General features: G+C 42.2%; 1 protein-coding gene across 5 annotated transcripts in view; it reads left to right on the top strand.

The window, feature by feature from the left end:
* Nucleotides 1–19010, top strand: part of LOC124000085 (RNA binding protein fox-1 homolog 3-like) — a 458756-nt gene that overhangs the window by 44780 nt on the left and 394966 nt on the right. For all 5 annotated transcript variants that reach the window (XM_046306204.1, XM_046306199.1, XM_046306207.1 and 2 more), the window contains exon 2: nucleotides 1117–1246. The gene's annotated coding sequence lies outside the window, so the exon portion shown is untranslated. The remainder of the gene's footprint in view (nucleotides 1–1116; nucleotides 1247–19010) is intronic.

Consider the following 19010-nt stretch of genomic DNA (forward strand, 5'->3'; position numbering starts at 1 on the left):
CCTTTGAGCAGTGCTTTATGGGTATTTGTTTCATAGGCGACTGTATTACTTCACCCATACACTATAACTGTGAAAGCTGTTAGGATGTAATTCCACACACATGTATCTATGAAATTGTACTCGTTGAGGTATTAATTTTTTTAAACAATTTTTTTATCTATTATGTTTAAGAGGACCAATTTCTAAGGGATTTGGCCTAACAATGGAAGGCCTAAACACTTAGTGGCAGCAGGACATGTGCATTACAGGTGAAGCCCTTTCTTTGTGTAGCAAAACCTCAGACTGGGTGAACACACTGGTGTTGACACGGTCTCTCTTTGTCTAAGCCCATTATCTTGTGCCCCGCAGTTTGCTTCATTCATTCCAAAATGCCACTCTTCGCATATGAGAGCATATCAGTCTCCATGGAAACTCATTTTACCAATACTTTGTCGGCACCAAATGACCCTGCTCTCATACTTACCATCACAGCTCTTTTCATGGAGGTGGCCTGTTTTCATTTGGAGATGAAACATTTTAAGGCAAATGTAGCCCCCGCTGGCTTGCTAGCTGTGATACTGAATTCAGAGGTGGAGCATGTAGAAAGGCCAATGTGATGTATTCATAGCCATTTCCAGAGGTTTTCAGAAAGAATGCTCACTGAACTGTTTCTATTGAGGACATTTTGTTGGTCACATACCTTCCATTCAATCTGTCAGATGGCTTGATTTACAAATAATCGTCTGTTAAAGTGTTATTTGTTTGGACATGTGGAATCTCACTGTACTCTAATCACATATCTAACTTTAATATCATACCCATAACCACCTCAGCAAGTTACCTCACTGATTTGTTTAACAGCTGAAAATGCTTAACATACTCAGTGCACATTGCCAAATTTCCAATGTTTCTTCATAAGTGAGTTTTTTACATTTTAATGACTGACAACCACAGATGGCAGTAGCACAGTGCACGGACATAATATGTACATCTGTATGCTCTATTTTTACGCTACTATCCTTAGCTATTTCTGTAGTTATGTATTGACCAGGATCAGTTTCAGGAAGTATTGGCTGTTGATCAATGAGGTCACAGGATTCTCGTTGGAATATTTACACTTGTGTCTTTCTCTGCAAGGCCCACAGATAATTGGTTGAAGGGAGAGTCCAGGAAGGTCAGCCAAGAAAGCAGCCGTAGGTGCCAGCGTGAAATCTACAGCAACTACAATTACTTCAACAGTGAGCGGCTGGAACAAGGTGAATGACAGGTAGGAAATAATTCATATGAATTACCTGCTGTATTATGAATAACCACCTGCTGAGAGGACATCACACGGTCAGTTATAAGCCAAATTGGTTTTCAATAGTCCTTTTTTGTCATTTGTTGGCAATTACCCTAGTTCTTGTGATAATATAGTCACAAAGGAACCTCTGAGAACATTTCTTCCTTATGGCTTTTTGGGAGGGACAAGGTTGAAGTTGGCATGCAAGTGATCACACAATTATAGTTTGGTTACTCCTCTGTCCTCTACTATTTTAACTTATTCTATTGAAGCTGATGCCTACCTTTTTCCAAGCCAGCTCTCTCATGTTAATAATTCATTATAAATTAACCAAAAAAACATACAGTATATAGCTTACGTTTTACACTTGACTATGACACACACTACTACTGTAAGTTATTCTACAAGAAATCCTCCCATCCCAGAGATCACTTATCACATTCCGTTTTTGGGGGCGGTAAATATCTGACCTTGTAGTGCAGAGACAAAGTTTTTCACTCAAACAATTATGACTTTTTTGTTTCCTTCTGGATATCATTCTCGAGAGGAGACTCAAGCAGTCTGAGTACTTAAACCTGGTGAGTCAGTGCTCCTAGTGGAATGGTTGTCTCTCCCCATTTCCAAATCCTAGACTGGTTGCCTCAGGATACAGAGGATGGGGAGAAAATGCCTAATTGGTGCTGAATGAAGTGTGGACCATTAATGGATGGCAATAATAGTTGAGATTTTACGACTCCCTCCACATTAGGCCTTTAAGAGACTTTCACCTGTAGAAAAGGACACCTCGTACTTTCTGCTATCTCTTCCTGTCAAGGTGTTACAGTGTATGATAAAGGACAAGAGGGGGGAAACCTCCGATAAGGCCATGACAAACAGCAACACCTGATGTAAAGCTGTGGTGTATGTATTATCCAGATAGTTGGAAGCTGAACAGTATCATTCATGAAGGACAACCTATTCCAAGCCGTTTATAATTCCTTTGTGGTTGCTATGACTGCCAGTGGTGAACAGCAGGGGGTGGAACATGGAATGGCTAGCTGGTGTAATGTAGTCACATATGTGGTCTCACGTCCCCTGCACGGTGTTAACCACACCATTCGCTGCTTTCAGACATTTTCTACTGGAAAATGATGAAGGCTCCACACTGTTTGCATTTCAGTTGATGAGGAAATGTCAGAGCATTTCAAAGATTGCTTCTGTTTACCCATGTCTAATAACCCTCTGCATAGGAAAGCCTTTGAAACACTTACCATGTCCAGAGACATTGCATGATCGTGTTGGAATCTAGAAGAGAAAAGATTTAAGAAAATAGAACACTTTGATGAATGTGTTCTGTGTTATAAAACAATTTGGGAAACATCTTTGGTGCAACACTAGATGACATAAAAGGGTCTCAGAGCTACAGTAAAAAGTCTATAGTAGCTAGAAACTAAATGGTGAAAAATCTCTTAACAGTAGGGAATCAACGCAACACATGGACCTAAGGAATTGTTCATTCAACAAAGGTAAAAACCGTCATTACAATACAATATTACTTCAAAGTCTAGGGTTAAATTATTTAATTGCAATTTCTCGCTTGATAAATACTCTCTTCTAAGTCCAGATGTGACCAATTTGAGACAGACAGGGCACATTTGCTTGGGAGTGTAATATTTTTCTTTGTCAACTACAAGTCCTTTTAAACCAGAGGATCCAAGTATTTTCACCTCATTTGATCAATGTATTTCATTTGAATCCTATCATTTCTCATGCACCACCATTCACAGTGAAATTTTCACTCTATGCTAATTTTTCTGTGTGAACTGGAGATCAGAGATGGTTGATTGTGGAGGACCCTTGTCCAGACATATTTCACAGTGTCCTCTGAAGGAGTAACTCCAGCACCCTGTAAGGTGACTTCTCATTATACTTCAACTTCATGTTATTAACTTCCTGTTAACAATGCAGGATGGATAGCAGCAGTGGCACCCTGAGGGCCCTGGCTAATGTCTCCTGTAGTATGTCTAGTGCCACAAGCCTATATATCTCACTTCTCAATTAGAAATGTCTAGAAAGGGAAATTAACATAGGCTGCATCATAAAAGGCCTGACAACAAAGCTGATACAATTACAATAGAGTGATTTAAAAAATATGAAAAAGGTAATGCATTACATTGATCATAAATGCATTCCCAATTAATTTAGTTGTACAGTACGCTATAATGTTGTTGTTAAAATATGTCCTATTAGTGTTTGGCTCATGCATGCATAATAATTAATTATTGAATAATTGTTAGTGTATTTCAACAGTGGCAAGGCTGTGAAGGATGATGTATCTTCTTCAGTGGCTGTCCAGAGATAGGGCTTAATTACAGTGGATTGCCTTATCTCCTCGCTTTAATCCGCTTTTTGGAGTCTCCCCCGCCCGCTCACACCATCTAGTCGATATCATCAGACTGCTGGCACAGCCACAGAGAGAAAGTGATCCCCATTTCTCTGTCACATTAAGGGTCATTCATGGAGTCTCCGCCTCAGCCCTGACTTAGAGCACGATGTGGAAGAGCTAAGAAGAAAGGTCTGTATAGAATATGACCCTCATATATCAGGTCAGAGCTCCCTGGCACATACACACTAGTATACTCTATGTCAACGGATTAGACTTCAACAATGTGTTACTATAACGCTATCAGAAAATTGTCTCAGTTCTTTACCAAAAGCAGTTTTTATGGACACTAGCTGTGATGTTTTGAAGGTGTGTTTATATTCGGATGCTTTCCAGTAGTGCTTTACTTCCATATTGCCAAAAAGGGTTTGTCAGTTGGATTAGGACTATGATAAAAGAGGCAATGTTGTTGAAATTGCTCCGTTTCCTTCATTTACATGTAACTCAATCAGTCCATTGAGACAGCGTGGGGTGAAACGGCTAAATTCTGTACACCGAATACAACATGCCAACTGCTGATCTTGTAGTGATGGTAATAGCACTGTCAAGTTTGACAATTCCGAGAAAGCAATACTGTTATTCCCCATATTCATTTTTCAAAATCTAATTGTACTTTCATTTCTTCACCAACACAGAGCTGTCAAGCTGAACATGTAATTCAATGAGCGTCAGCCGTTGGCTTGATCATTTCTTCATTTTATTTCTAATGGTGCATATACCATTCAAAATGACTTTTTGAATTTGAGGATACGTTTGAGGATACGTAAATCATTTGGTGCTTCTATTGGACTTGACTGTGGTTTGCAGTAATCTGAGGCTGTGTTCAGGCTATATTCATCCAGTGTTATGTATGCCAGTGTTGTGTAGTCTCCCTAAAGGCTTGGGGGAGAGGGGAACATTTGATCGGAGAGTGATGTGTACTGAGACTATGGCCCTCTTTATTCATAGTTGCGGCCGAAATGGGCTGTCAAAATGGAGGAAATTGAAACCAGTCAATATTGCACATCTCAGGCTGCTGAGGCATTGTGAGAACACCCTATCTTAAATTGCCAACAGCAGTCAAAGCCAGAGCAGATATCAACACAAGGGCACACACATGCATTTACACACACACACACACACACACACACACACACACACACACACACACACACACACACACACACACACACACACACACACACACACACACACACACACACACACACACACACACACACACACACACACACACACACACACACACACACACACACACACACACACACACACAAAGCCCTCCCCCAATGCCAAATGCCTCATATCTGTTGGAACCACAGAGGATGGCATCTGAAAAACATGCTTAAGCCAAGGTCGTTCCTTCCTATGTTAGAGAGAAACAGCAAACTAATGCCTGCATCTGTCTGGCAGTCATCAAGTCCCTTGGACCAATCACTCTGTGAGAGCTGAGATCATTTTAATGAGAGGAGGTGAGTAGTGGTTTCTCCTCTCAGATTTCAGCCCTCAGTGGAGCACTATGAAAAGAGCTTTCCAGGCAAACAGTTTGCTGTTCTCAGGATTTGGAGAGACCTTTTTAATCCCCACCACCTTGTTAAATAGCGGGATTTGAAGCCTGTTTCTTAATCAAGTCTCAGTACAAATAGGATCATCTCCCGTCTTTCTCAGCCTTTCCCTGTGCAGAGTGGGAATTATAGGTGTTCTAGTGGTACTCGTGTTGGTTGTTTTATCTGAGACGTTTGAACAACACTTCAGCTGTTTCCAAGCAGGCTGCGGTACACTACAGTAATTTTCATCAGCTCGCTTGTTCAGGTAATGTTCCTCCAGGAACACTGATCTCAGGGCTTATCTTGTTAAGAGCCCCCCCTGCCATCTTAAAGAAATGACTGGCTGGCGGAGACTGGGCCCAGCTTTTAGGAACATTATTGGGGATGGGAGAATGACACTAATTAGACTCATTGACGTGTTTAAAAATCAAGCTCTGTACATTCGCTTGTTTGAATTTGCTTGTTTGAATCAAAAGCTGGATTGGTGCTCAATTGCAGAGTACGAAGTATAATCTTCTAGTTTGAAATGACATAGATAATCAACAAAAATGTGTCATAATATTAGGTATATTGAAAACACTTTGGATGGAATTTTATCATGACACAATGCATTTCAAAGCACACAATAGGAAGCAGCTTCTGAGATCCAGCTTCTGAGATGGGTAGGCACAATGTGGTATGCACCTGCAATACAGTGTAGACATGAGACAAAACAGTAGAGTGAAGAGGAAGCACTCTCCCATCCACATCAACGGGGCCGTAGTGGAGCGGGTCAAGAGCTTCAAAGGTTCCTTGGCATGCACATCACTGATGACCTGAGATGGTGCCACGCAGTTGAAGAAATTCCGCATGGCCCCTAAGACCCTCACAAACTTCTATAGATGCACAATTGAGAGCATTCTGTCAGGCTGCATCACCGCCTGGTACGACAACTGTAACGCCCTCAACCGCATCACCAAGGGCACGCTGCCTGCCCTCCAGGACCTTTATAGCACTCAGTGTCAAAGGAAGGTCAAGAAGATCAGCAAGGACCTCAGCCACCCGAGACACGGTCTGTTTACTATGCTACCATCTAGCAGACCGAGACGGTACAGGTGCATCAGAGCTGGGACCAAGACGCTGAGAAACACTGACGTCTTTCTATCACGAGGCCATCAGACTGTTGAACAGCCATCACTAGCCAGCTACCTGCCCTGATCCTTGAGACTAATGCCCCATGTATGTACTGTCCATTCTGTCACGGTTCATGAATCCACTGCCTCCCTCTCTCTTTCTCTTTCTCTCTCTCTCTCTCTCTCTCTCTCTCTCTCTCTCTCTCTCTCTCTCTCTCTCTCTCTCTCTCTCTCTCTCTCTCTCTCTCTCCCGTGTTTGTGTGGGCGTGGTTCCCAATCTCGGCCTGATTGTCTGCGCCAGCTGGAACCACTTATCTTCCCTTTATATGTTCTGTAACCAGTGTTTCTTGTTGTCAGATCGTTGTTACTTCCCTGAGGTTGTGTTGTTACTTCCCTGAGGTTGTGTCGTGTGTCAGTGCTCATCTCTCGCCGCCCTTGTGTGGATTATCTGCTGTGCTCCTTCCTTCCCATCCGGACACACTCCCCTGGATTTCTCAGCACGCTATCACCGGAAGATGCGCTCTAGTCCCAGGTCGGATTCCGTCTGAGTACAGTCTGTCTGTCCTGTTGCTGCTAATAATTGTAATCATTAAACCATCGTTGCTTGCATCTTGCATCCGCCTCTGTATTGTCACACATTCGGAAAGTATTCAGACCCCTTGACTGTTTCCATATTTGTTACGTTACAGCCTTATTCTAAAATGGATAAAATAGTTTTTTCCTCATTAATCTACCCCCTAATGACAAAGCAAAACCAGGTTTTTTAGAAATGTTTGCAAATGTTTGCAAAAAAATGGAAATATCATATTTACATAAGTATTCAGACCCTTTACTTAGTACTTTGTTGAAGCACCTTTGGCAGCAATTACAGCCTCGAGTCTACTTGGGTATATTGCTACAAGCTTTGCACACCTGTATTTGGTGAGTTTCTCCCATTCTTCTCTGCAGATCCTCTCAAGCTCTGTCAGGTTGGATGTGGAGCGTCGCTGCACAGCAATTTTCAGGTATCTCTAGAGATGTTAGATCGGGTTCAAGTCTGGGCCAGTCAAGGACATTCAGAGACTTGTCCCAAAGCCACTTCTGCATTGTCTTCTCTGTGTGCTTAGGGTCGTTGTCCTGTTGGAGGGTACATTTTTGCCCTAGTCTGATGTCCTGAGCGCTCTGGAGCAGGTTTTCATCAAGGATCTCACTGTACTTTGCTCCGTGCACCTTTCCCTCGATCCTGTCTTGTCTCTCAGTCCCTGCCGCTGAAAAACATCCCCACATTCACCGTAGGGATGGTGCCCTTTAGGTGCCTTTTGGTAAACTCCTAGCAGGCTGTCATGTGCCTTTTATTGATATTATTATTATTATTTTATTGAGGAGTGGCCTCCGTCTGGCCACTCTACCATAGAGGCCTGACTGATATAGTGCTGCAGAGATGGTTGTCCTTCTGGAAGGTTCTCCTATCTCTATAGAAGAACTCTGGAGCTCTGTCCCGATTGGTCAGATTGGCCAGGCTGCCAGCTTTAGCAAGGGTCTTGGTGGTTTCAATCTTTTTATATTTAAGAATGATGGAGCGAAACTTCAGTATAGGGACAAAGTGGAGTCGTAATTCAACGACTCAGACACGAGACGTATGTGGCAGGGTCTACAGGCAATCACGGACTACAAAAAGAAAACCAGCCACGTCACAAACACTGACGTCTTGCTTCCAGACAAACAAAACACCTTCTTTGCCTGCTTTGAGGATAATACAGTGCCACCGATGCGGCCCGTTACCAAGGACTGCACCCCCATCTCCTTCTCCATGGCCAACGTGAGTAAGACATTTAAAACGTGTTAACCCTCGCAAGGCTGACGGCCCAGACGGCATCCCTAGCCGCAACCTCCGAGCATGTGCAGACCAGCTGGCTGGTGTGTTTACTGTTTACGGGCATATTCAATCTTTCCCTATCCCAGTCTGCTGTCCCCACATGCTTCAAGTTGGCCATTATTGTTCCTGTACCCAAGAAGGCAAAGGTAACTGAACTGAATGACTATCGCCCTGAAGCACTCACTTCTATCATCATGAAGTGCTTTGTCACCCTAGACCCATTCCAATTTGCCTACTGTCCCAATAGGTCCACAGACGATGCAATCGCCTACACACTGCACACTGCCCTATCCCATCTGGACAAGAGGAATACCTTTGTTAGAATGTTGTTCATTGACTATAGCTCAGCATTCAACACCATAGTACCCTCCAAGCTCATCATTAAGCTTGAGGCCCTGTGTCTTAAACCGACGTGCGTTTGGGTCCTGAACTCCCTGACAGGCCGCCCCCAGGTGGTGAAGGTAGGAAACAACATCTCCACTTCGCTGATCCTCAACACTGGAGCCCCACAAGGGTGCATGCTCAGCCCCCGCCTGTACTCCCTGTTCATCCATGACTGCGTAGCCATGCACACCTCCAATTTGATCATCAAGTTTGCAGACGACACAACAGTAGTAGGCTTGATCACCAACAATGACAAGACAGCCTATAGGGAAGAGGTGAGGGCACTCAGAGTGTGGTGTCAGGAAAACAACCTCTCACTCAACGTCAACAAAACAAAGGAGTTGGTCATGGACTTCAGGAAACAGCAGAGAGAGCACCTCCTTATCCACATTGATGGGACAGCAGTGGAGAAGGTGGAAAGTTTCAAGTTCCTCGGTGTACACATAATGGGCAAACTGAAATTGTCCACCCACACAGACAGTGTGGTGAAGAAGGCGCAACAGCACCTCTTCAACCTCGGGAGGCTGAAAAAATTTGGCTTGTCACCTATAACCCTCATAAAATTTTACTTGAGAGCATCCTGTCAGGCTGTATCACCGCCTGGTACAGCAACTGCACCGCCTACAACCGCAGGGCTCTCCAGAGGGTGGTGCAGTCTGCACAACGCATCACCTGGGGAAAACGACCTGACCCCCAGGACACATACAGCACCCGATGTCACAGGAAGGCCAAAAAGATCATCAAGGACAACAACCACCCGAGCCACTGCCTGTTCACCCCGCTACCCCGCTACCCCGCTACCCGCTACTGTCGTTATTATTAGAGGCACAAGCATTCCGCTTCACTCGCAATAACATCTGCTAACCATATGTATGTGACAAATAAAATTTGATTTGATTTGGAGGCCACTGTGTTCTTGGGGACCTTCAATGCTGCATACATTTTTTGGTACCCTTCCCCAGATCTGTGCCTCAACACAATCCAGAGCAGTCTCGGAGCTTTACGGACAATTCCTTCGACATCATGGCTTGGTATTTGCTCTGACATGCACTGTCAACTGTGGGACCTTATATAGACAGGTGTGGGCCTTGCCAAGTCATGTCCAATCAATTTAATTTACCACAGGTGGACTCCTCTCAAGGATGATCAATGGAAACAGGATGCACCTGAACTCAATTTCGAGTCTCATAGCAAAGGGTATAAGTGAATACTTATGTAAATAAGGTATTTCTGATATTTTCTCAAATGTATAAAAACTGTTTTTGCTTTGGTATTGTGTGTAGATTGAAGAGGAATTTTAAAAATGTAATACATTTTAGAAAAAGTCTGTAACATAACAAAATATGGAAAAGGGGAAGGGGTCTGAATACTTTCTGAAGGCACTTTAGATTCATTGTATATACAGTATATACTGTATTCTGGACATAGTTCATCCCAATATACCTACTACTGTACATTCCATTTTCCTTCCAAATGATATACTGTCTACACAGCACCAATGCTCCTTCTAAGCTGCTCACGTGCGCGGCTGCATACCTCCTCCAGGACTGCCACGCAGAAGAAATGCCAGGCCGTGCAGAGACGCAAGAGATTGAACATCACTGAGTTTGCCCCATTAGTTTGCACTATATAGATCCATGTTTTTTATGTGACCAAATCAACATTATATCAGCCCCTTTTCAATACAACAAACCAAAATAAATATAACTTTGCAAGATTGAGTCTGTGATTTTGTTGTACGCAGAACAGGAACGCAACGGAGTAGAATTCTATTGGCTGAGGTAGCCCATGAGCGTTTCAATCACCCCTGAGTGAATGTGCTTTTCAGATCAGTTTCGATCAGCAGAGCCATGCGTGTGCACCTGTTGATATTCTTTGCTAGTTAGAGAGTTATTGGCCCAGTTCTAGATACGTATAGGTCAGCAATGGGATGTTACTGCCTCATACACACAAAACGTGTAGGCTACATTTCTTTGAAATCAGTCAGATAAAAAGCTTATGTATTAATTAAAGGTGCAGAGTTGTATTTTGAGACAGTCTTGAATATGTAAATAAGCCAATAGGCAGAGGGGTAGCCTACATTGTCTATTTCTCTGTATGGTAATAATAATACATTTCATTTTTAAAGTGATTTCTTGCATCATACGACACAATACAATGCAATTTACAGTCACCAATTTGGCCCATGGTGTTACAGAGCAAGTAAAAAATAATTAATTAATGTCAAGCCCTTCATAATATTAAAATGTTTTTAAAAGTCTCATGCAATGTAGGTCTGCATTAAACACCACATATAGGCTACTTTAGGCTGTATCATAGAAATGTGAAAATGTTATGGGATTTGCTCCATTGGTTTTGTTGGTAGGCCTACAGTATGCTCAAATAGCCACAATAGCCTATTGGCTACTGTCTAAGACCGTAAGGGTACAGCCTCAGTGTTCACTTGTAAACAAGTGCCAGAAGCTGCAAAAAATTCTCACAACGTTCAAGTTTCCTCTCATAAGACCTCAAATTTACTGCGTGCCCAACAAAGGAAACATTGCAAACCACATATTTATGTTGTGGATTCTGACACATGCTCACTGAAATAGATCTACTCTGGATTGTCATTTCTTGTTTGTTTGTTTGTGTGTTTGTTTGTTTCTTGATTGTTTGTGTATTTGTATTGTATTTGCTAGACATTCTACTGCGCTGTTGGAGCTTGAAAGAAAGCATTTCGCTGCACCTGTTATAACACCTGCAAATCTGTGTACGCGACCAATAAAGTTTGATATGATTTTAATTTGTTTATGCTAGGTGGACATGCTATCTGGCTGGCTGGCGGGCACAGGCAGGGTCCCTTCTGCTTAAGATGCAGTGGAGCCTCTATGGGTTAGGAGGGCCAGCTCTATCAATCTGCTCCCCTATGGCCCCCACGTTCCCCAGCGCGGTTAATCACCGCTACTAATTAGAACTAATTACTCATGGCTGCCCGGGAGAGCCCCCCTTGCGAGCTCACGCTGATCTCAAGGTCCTCCATTGGCACCCCGCTGCTTGGTATTCCTCAGGTAAGGAAGGAGACGGAGGTGGAGCCGCAGGGTCGCTCCCTGATCCTCACTTTTTTGTGTGAAAATACAACACATCCCCAGTGATTATAGTGATAGCTGAGGTATTGTAGAAGGCTAGGCCCTTGCAGGCAGCCTGTTTCACTGATATGCAGGGCAGCACTACTTCAATGGGCCATTAAGATTGGGGGCTTGTTTGTGCAGGTCTGGTGTAGGGATCTTGTCTGCATGCACACAGGCCCCTGCAAGCTTAATGATCCAACACCTTTTTACTACCTCTGTCATTAATTGTGCCCATGGCCATGACTCTCTGGGTTGTGTCGCGTTTGGGTGATTTTTCTCCCAGTAATTTTGCTTTAATAGATTCAATTTGCTTTCATTTGCTTTATATTGATTTATTTGTCCTGTTTTGTCTCGTCAACCATAGAAACGTATAATTTCTCACAAAAGTTTTAGAGAGGAGAGCGAAAAAAAAAAAATCTAATTTCCTAAGAGATATTGAGCGAGATGTAACAAAGAAATGACAAATGATGTTGATATGGTCGGCAAGTGAAGCTTGACTAGAGCCACATGAACTCACTTCATAAATCATCTCTTGTTTCATACATACCATGCAAGATAATCGCATTAAAATATGAAGTTTCATATCAGGTGCAAACAATGAAGCTTAAGCATGAGAGCAGAGGTTGTTCACTCCAGTAGAAAGCCATAATCTGATCTATAATTTTGTAACCATTAAATAGGTCATGTACTGTCGGCATACATCTAGTCAGTGCCATCCGATAGCTCTGGACACTGAACTTGCTGATGTCAGCCTCAAATCATCACAGAAATATAATTTGTATGGTAGCTAAGTGGATTAGTGCCACTATTAAAGGTCCTCTGTAGACAAAGGGCCGATGGATATCTCTGGAATAGATAGCTTTGCCCACCCCAGGTTATGTTAGACACAACACCTGCTTTTTGTCTGATTGCTACGCTGAGAGAGGGTGAAGCCCTTACCTTTCATTGACCTCATAATGTCAAGTGGCAAAGGGAAGCACACACGCACAAACACACACACACACACACACGCACGCACACACACACACACACACACACACACACACACACACACACACACACACACACACACACACACACACACACACACACACACACACACACACACACACACACACACACACACACACACACACACACACACACACACACACACACACACACCCTTTATAAGGGTCTACACCGGACCAGAGGACAGTTGTTTTGTGGGCTTGAGGCTTAGAGCTGAGAAACAGCAGATTGGCCAGATGATACAACATTCCTAGCTTGTTACTTCTGGTATAAGGCCTTTGTAATGTAAAGTGTGACCAAAGAGGCTTATTGTGGGCTTGATATGAAATGTTGTTTTCCATGTTAACTTTATCTTCAAAAGCTTAACAGTTTTTTAAGACATGGATTTGCACATTTGTTATACAACATTAAGCACGGCATACCTTATGTTTTTTTAATTGAATATCTCTTCAGACAGAAATTTACTCAATACAAGTGATTTTTATTACTAAACCAGCGAGACCTATTCAAGATACATTGAAGAAGCGTTGCTTATTTTTCTCACCACAGCACCAGTCTACATCCTATTATGTGCTGTACGCAACAATGCACTTCCTGGTATAGGAACAAGATGAGGTTAGAGGTGATCTTTTTCTTCCAGAGGCTGCCAATTGGTAGACGCATTTCGAAATGCAGTTCCATATGAAGAAACAGCCATCTCCTATAGAATATCATTCCTTTGTCAGTGGTCTTTAATGGGGATATTTGGCATTCATGCATTCAGCTTTGTTTTTCTTGCAGTCTCTCACAAACTCAGGTGGATGAAGGTCAAGCTTTGAAGCTGGAACCTTTTCATATGTCTTCCCACAGCTCTCCGAATTAATGTTGTGTTTTTGTTTTCAGAGACACATACAGTGATAAAAATTTAATGGACATTTAATTATTTTTCACACGTGAAATGACAGAAAACCTTTGAGGCGAATATTTTTTTTTAAATGCAGCAAGCACAAAAGAATTGGGACGACGGAAAGTTCCGTTTCAAAAAGATAGTCTCTGTTCATTTGGAACGGCTATTGTCAAATAACAGCTTTTCCAAGCCCCTCTAAATCATGCCAAATGGGTGCTTTGTTTATGAGAGAATTCAGTAGGATTTGTCTGTGTGGTGATATGTTTGTATTGTGTGATATTTTTCTCCCTCGAAGCCTGACATACTTTTATGTAATGGAGAAACAGTGGGTGACCAAACAATGCTCCTTCTGTGAATAATGTTTTTGTCTGTCATTATAACTTCTTTGATGCAACTGTGGGGCTTTGATGCAAGTGAATGTGGATGTCACAAAACCCTTAACAGGCCCCTCACCCCAATGTGAGGCTAAGGGGAGAGAGACCCCATCGCTGGATCATGTTTCTGTATAAATTGAAGATGAAAAGTTGAATTTGTCACAAAGTTGGGAGAAACATCAAACAAACTGTTATCTGTTGCATTGTATCCAACTGTTAATTGGTCTTTTGTTCGCCTCCCCTCGCTGTCCTTCTTTTTTATAATTCACAAGAAATATAACTCTGAACCTCAAATGAACCCCTCAAAAATACAAAGCCGGAGCCCAATTCTATTCATTAGAGAAGCTAGCAGTAGCTGTTGGCTGTCACTGCCACCAAGGGGCCTGTCCATGGCTGCATCTGACATCTGTTGGCATAATGTTGCATAGAGCCTGATAGGCAACAGGAGCTGATTTATAATGTTCTCTATTTAAGTGGATGTCTTAAGGTAATTATAAGCTGGTGGGGAGCTCCTACTAATTGCACCTTCCCTGATCTGTAATGAAGGCCAAGCAGCGTGAATGAACACATTCCAGGCACCACCATTAGTTGAGGAGCGAAGGCAGCTGAGCTTGACCAGTTAGTGTTGGTTTTGCTCTGGGCTGGAGATGGTCACCTGCTGTTATTCCATGTCCTCGGACAATTTCTTTTGGATAATTAACTGAGATGCCACATATGGTGTGTTTGTGGGAAATGTGATCGCTAGTGGACGCTGAGGAGTAGAGTAAGCAAAATTAATGCTCCTGGTTGTGACCAAAGCTCTGGCCACCTAGCACTCTGCAAATTATGTGATATAACCATTCCTTTCGACATGCACTAAATAAACCCAAATACTGTGTCCACATGAAATAGGGAGGCCTAATTGATATGGGAGGAAATTCATTATTAGGAGGATTAGATGGTGAGATAAATTAAGTGCATTAATGAGGAATGAATATTAGCCATTTTTATATCAGCGGAGATATTGTCAAAAGAGAGGCATCCTAAGGACACATTGAAAAGTAAATAGGGAATGAGTTGTACATACGTTATCATATGGCTGGGGAACAGTAGAGGAGGAGGTAAGATGAACGAGGATCTCTGACAATGAAATATGAACACTGGGACAAACAGATCATGGTTCAAATGAAATGGTTGTAAGAGCATTAATTCACAAAAACAACTATTTAAGATGATATTGATTGAGTATGGGTCAAGGGCAATAAAAATAGCTTCTGTGGATACCATAAATCTTTGGGATGATTATAAAAAGAAATTTAACAATAAGCTGACTTCAAAAGTAAATAAACTATTTTAGTACCTGCATGTGGTTGAATAACACAAGGACAAAAATACATCAGTATAAAGACAAAGACAGTGTAAAGCAGACTTCATGAGAATGATGTAAATGGAGGATAACTAGCAAGACATAATGTATGGGTCAAGACTATGGGAAGGGAGATGGAATTGGAATAGACACAACACTGAGCCCTGGGGAACCTCATTGTTGTGAACGCTGGGCTGGACTTTTCTCAGTTGACCTTATGAAAAGTATCAACAAGGTTAGAGAATAATTTGAGAAACAAGAGGTGCCAAAGATTGTCAGATCAGCAACAGTAAAATGTGTCTAAAGATTAACGGTATCAAATACAGCCTAGAGATCAAGGGGAATTAAGACAGAGGAGCTGCATAAGCACTCAGTTACAGAGGAGCTGTTTCCGTTGAGTGAGCTGCACAAAAGCAAGATTAGAAGGGATCAAGTGGAGAACGCTGAGAAAGGAATTCAGTGGAATTGACAGCACATTCAAGGGTTTCTGAGAAGAAGGGAAGACAAGAGACAGGGTGATCATTTTTTAGATTTGAAGGGTCAAGATGAAGCTTCCTGATAACCAGATTTAAATTAAATTGAAAATACAGGGGGAACACAGACATGGGAAAAATAAATACTGTTTTATGTGCGTTCCTTGGTGTCAGCCAACAAGCGAAGATCTGCTTCAAATGTAAATTATATCTTATCCTTCCAATTCTACAGTATAAATCTCATATCGTTTTTTGAGAAATGTCTTTTTAAAGTATATTTATAATTAGATTGTGCTGGCAATTAAGACATCATTCAAAATTATTACATCGCTTATGTGTGAGAACAATACACAATAGGCCTTTTCTTAGCTCCGGGCTAGCTTAGCCTGTGGTCACACCAGTATTTTTTAACCCTGGGCTAAGCTTTAGCCCTGGGCTAAGGATTCACAGTTATTCCAAAGCCCTGGGCTAACGGACAAACACAATATACGACCAACATTCTATCTCTGACGTGTGACCCATGTTATAAATTAATAATAAGATATTTATCATCACATCTTGTTGCTTCTAGCCTAGCATTTGATTTCCAACAGTGATTGTATGTTTGTATAAACCTTGCTGTCTGTCTGTCTGACCTCGGAAATGATGTTTCACTTTTGAAATTCGACCTCGCCCCTGTAAGGGGATGCTGTGCACAAATGAGACATCAACCTTCCGTAGCGGAGCGTGGTTAAAATCACTGGGGAAGCCAAGCCAGGAAAAACATGGCCATATTACAACCTATGTGTTAGTTCATATTCCTTGCCACCATGATATATAGGGCTAAGGCCCACACAATAAGAAGACAATAAGAAGACACAATGGCAGAATAAATTCAACCACACTTTTGTTTTGTCACAAAACGAGAGCAACATCTGTCCTGTGAAGTCCACAAAGCATATTGCATGTAAAAAGCAGTTACATGACCTACAGCATGGTCAAGGAAGTTAATGTTTCCGACACCTTCAGACTACTAAATAACTATTAATTATGAACCATGGAGAGTTACCGCAAATTGAAAAGAAAACAGGAGTTTACCGTACCATTTCAGCTTTATTTTGTAAAAAATGTTTCACCTTTATTTAAACAAGATAAAGCATAGCAGACAACAACACAGAGTTACAGATGGAATAAACAATTAACAAGTCAATAACAAATAATAAATAAATAAAAATAAAAAAGAGTCTATATACATTGTGTGCAAAAGGCATGAGGAGGTAGGCGAATAATTACAATTTTGCAGATTAACAGTGGAGTGATAAATGATCAGATGGTCATGTACAGGTAGAGATACTGGTGTGCAAAAGAGCAGAAAAGTAAATAAATATAAACAGTATGGGGATGAGGTAGGTAAATTGGGTGGGCTATTTACCGATGGACTATGTACAGCTGCAGTGATCTGCTAGCTGCTCAAATTGCAGATGTTTGAAGTTGGTGAGTTAAAAGTCTCCAACTTCAGCGATTTTTGCAATTCGTTTCAGTCACAGGCAGCAGAGAACTGGAACGAAAGGCGGCCAAATGAGGTGTTGGCTTTAGGGATGATCAGTGAGATACACCTGCTGGAGCGCGTGCTACGGGTGGGTGTTACCATCGTGACCAGTGAACTGAGATAAGGCCGAGCTTTACCTAGCATGGACTTGTAGATGATCTGGAGCCAGTGGGTCTGGCGACGAATATGTAGGGAGGGCCAGCCGTCTAGAGCATACAGGTCGCATTGGTGGGTGGTATAAGGTACTTTAGTAACAAAATGGATGGCACTGTGATAAACTGCATCCAGTTTGCTGAGTAGAGTATTGGAAGCTATTTTGTAGATGACATCGCCGAAGTCGAAGATCGGTAGGATAGTCAGTTTTGCTAGGGTAAATTTGGCGGCGTGAGTGAAGGAGGCTTTGTTGCGGAATAGAAAGCCGAGTCTAGATTTGATTTTGGATTGGAGATGTTTGATATGAGTCTGCAAGGAGAGTTTCCAGTCTAGCCAGACACCTAGGTACTTATAGATGTCCACATATTCTAGGTCGGAACCATCCAGGGTGGTGATGCTAGTCAGGTGTGCGGGTGCAGGCAGCGAACGGTTGAAAAGCATGCATTTGGTTTTACTAGCGTTTAAGAGCAGTTGGAGGCCATGGAAGGAGTGTTGTATGGCATTGAAGCTCGTTTGGAGGTTAGATTGCACAGTGTCCAAGGAAGGGCCAGAGGTATACAGAATGGTGTCGTCTGCGTAGAGGTGGATCAGGGAATCGCCCGCAGCAAGAGCAACATCATTGATATATATAGAGAAATTTCAACATCATCAAATCACCTATGCTTAGTCTAATACAGTGACAACCAAAAGGTGCCAAAAACAATTTAGTCCAATCAACTTAAGCTAAATATGATGTGGCTGTCCTTGGTACTGATTTCTCCCTCTGTGTGTGTATGTGTGTTCGTGTGTGCTGGCAAGTAGAAAATAACATAATCATTGGCCAGTACGGAAAATTAAGTAAAACCACAAGCTCAAATCCATATCTCCATCCATGGCTAATTTAGGAAAGGATCAATTTTAACACTCGCTTAGCCCCAGATTAAATTTCCCTTAGCCCAGGGCTAAGTAGCAGTGTGAACTCACCTAATAATACATTCATTAATGCAATTGTACAATCAAACAATTTCAAATCAAATCAAATCATATTGTATTTGTCACATACACATGGTTAGCAGATGTTAATGCGAGCATAGCGAAATGCTTGGGCTTCTAGTTCCATCAATGCAGTAATAACCAATGAGTAATTTAACCTAACAATTTCACAACAACTACCGTATTCACAAAAGTATCAAGGAATGAAGAATATGTACATAAAAATATATAAATGATCAATTTCAAGTGGCTGGAGTTGAGTCAGTATGTTAGCAGCAGCCACTCAATGTTAGTGGTGGCTGTTTAACAGTCTGATGGCCTTGAGATAGAAGCTGTTTTTCAGTCTCTCAGTCCCTGCTTTGATGCACCTGTACTGACCTCGCCTTCTGGATGATAGCGGGGTGAACAGGCAGTGGCTCGGGTGGTTGTTGCCCTTGATTAACTTTATGGCCTTCCTGTGACATCGGGTGGTGTAGGCGTCCTGGAGGCCAGGTAGTTTGCCCCCGGTGAAGCGTTGTGCAGACCTCACTACCCTCTGGAGAGCCTTACGGTTGTGGGCGGAGCAGTTGCCTTACCAGGCAGT

This window comes from Oncorhynchus gorbuscha, linkage group LG16 (genome assembly GCF_021184085.1).
Source record: "Oncorhynchus gorbuscha isolate QuinsamMale2020 ecotype Even-year linkage group LG16, OgorEven_v1.0, whole genome shotgun sequence".
NCBI classification, from domain to species: domain Eukaryota; kingdom Metazoa; phylum Chordata; class Actinopteri; order Salmoniformes; family Salmonidae; genus Oncorhynchus; species Oncorhynchus gorbuscha.